This window comes from Eurosta solidaginis, chromosome 5, assembly GCF_040869045.1.
Source record: "Eurosta solidaginis isolate ZX-2024a chromosome 5, ASM4086904v1, whole genome shotgun sequence".
NCBI classification, from domain to species: Eukaryota; Metazoa; Arthropoda; class Insecta; order Diptera; family Tephritidae; genus Eurosta; species Eurosta solidaginis.
The window spans coordinates 82,731,968-82,734,423 of NC_090323.1; positions in this window are offsets into that span (position 1 = coordinate 82,731,968).

Genomic DNA, 2,456 nt, shown 5'->3' on the forward strand with positions numbered 1-2,456 from the left:
TTGCCAGGTGTACCGTTTTGCGCTGCTAAGAAGACTGCGACGCCGCTGCTCTGAGCTCTGCCAACAGTGGCGTTCGACGTCGGCACAGCAGAGTAGCCGCTAAGGCGCAGACTTTCTTCATATGTTGCGCGCTGGTTATTACTTTCCCTTAGTTGGGCTTGAGTATCCCGCAGTTGGGTTTCGAAAGAATTTAATTTTTCTAATAGAAAACTCACCTGTTGCTTTTCCATATTTCCTAACCCGGCGGTATGTGTGGTGATTGGAATGAGTACACTGCCTGACCTCTGTTGATCTGTAGTGACGGCGATGTTGCTGTTGGTGCGGTTTGCTTCAGTGGTTACTGCTGTAGTGGTTACCGTGGTAGTGGTGGTGTTAACCAACGTGGCGGTTATCGGATGGGCTGCCTTGGTAGCTCCGGATGTACTAAGGGTTGATGAGGTACTCTTAAGCAAATTGGTTGTTTGACTGTTGTTAGCCATACTCGAGGATACAGATGTTATTGGTGTTATATTTTCGTTAGCTAGGCGGGGGCTTCTTCTCGGAGGAGTTCGATGCATACCTTACTGCAATACTTCACTGGCAAGGCTATTTCGTTAAAACTTAAGAAAACGATCGTAAAAAAAAACAAATAATAAAATGCTAAGTAACATTTGTAGTCAAAGGTTTGCCTCTTGTCCAACGAGATATGTGTTACTTCTTATGCCAATGTAATAATGACATCTGCTTTGAAAGCTGACTGCGCAGTTCCCAAAAAAGCGTAATTTCATGTGTATACGAGAATTTGATGTTCTATGTTACGGCGTCGACAAATGCTTGACCATACGCTATCTACGTTGGCGTTAACGAAATGTACGATATTGATGGCGGCAAATTTTAACACAACACTCGATGCGGTGGTGTTAATAAAATTTTGTCGCTGGCTGCGACTGCGTTTGGCTCACAAATTATCTTTGCTGGCTGCGACTGCGTTCGCTATGCAAATTATCGTCGCTGGCTGCGACTGGGTTTGGCACACAAATTATCTTCGCTGGCTGCGAATGCGTTTGCTATGCAAATTATCGTCGCTGGCTACGACTGTGTTTGGCACACAAATTATCTTCGCTGGCTGCGAATGCGTTTGCTATGCAAATTATTGTCGCTGGCTGCGACTGCGTTTGGCACACAAATTATCTTCGCTGGCTGCGAATGGGTTTGCTATGCAAATCTGCTGGCTACTTCACGTTTGCTTTAACATTTGTCGCTGGCTGCGACTGCGTTTAACAAAATGGCTGCTGACTGCAGCTGCATTCCAATACAAATTCTTTGACAGTGAATGCGCTGCGAAATAAAAATGTGGCGTCGCAGCTAGAAGGTTGACTGTTGAAATCAACGGGAAACGTTCAAATTTGTTTAGTTAATGATTTCCCATACGTTTATTTCTAAAGAAATACATAAATTAATACAACATTGAATATTAGGCGCATTTTCTGAAATACTTACCGCAGTTCACGTCCTCCTTCTTAACTTGTTGCGACACCAATGGCATTCAACTACTTATAAAATAAGCAATTGAGCTCGTACGAAGGAGAAACGCAAAGTGTGGTGAGTTGACATGAATATTTGAGAACAAAAATTGTAATGACAGTAAACGAAATAACAGAAGTAAACGAAATACTCTTGCCAGTGTTCGGTATTTAAATGAAGAAAACGTATCGATTGTGGATTCATAACAGGGTTCTTTATGGAAAAATCGTACCCTAAGTTTCGGGTGTTCAGTGCGCGTTTAAACTCCAGTCAAAGTTAACTAAGGCCCGGTTTTCCAGTAGTTGGTTAAACTAGATTAAACTCCAGTGAAATTTAAACTCCAGTTAAACTATTGAGCAGTTTTTCAGTAACAGTTTGAGGCCGCATTTGGGGTATGATTTTTAGTGCGGCAGCATTGGTTTTTTTATTATCTAGATTGTTTGTAGATATGGCAACAGCTGGATTTTGTTTACCCAACAAATATCGAAAAAAATTCTCCAGCGAAATATATATATGGAGAACTCATGGTGATAACTAGGCATACTTCTTAAATCTCAAGAGTTGTTTCGAAACAGTGGCTCAACTCGACTCAACCCATAACGTACTCAGGATAATAATTGGAAAATATTAATGACGTTGGAGATCAACTCGAAAACTTTAATTTTACAAAATTTCTCAAAGGTTGGATAGTGATTGGAGAATGAAGTTGGATATCTGGTTTAAGGATAATTAAATAATGATGTTGGATATCACTTCCAGAACTATATATGGGGTATTCCATCCCATTTCGACTAATTTTAAACCCGACCCCTTTAGAATTGGCTGAAAGTTTTTCTTCTTTTTCTAGCTTACGAAAGACGTTTTTCAAATTTTTTCATCCAACTCATAAAAAGTTATGAATTTAAAAAAAAAACACCGTTTTTGTTTTCAAAATGCTATAACTTTTTCAAAAA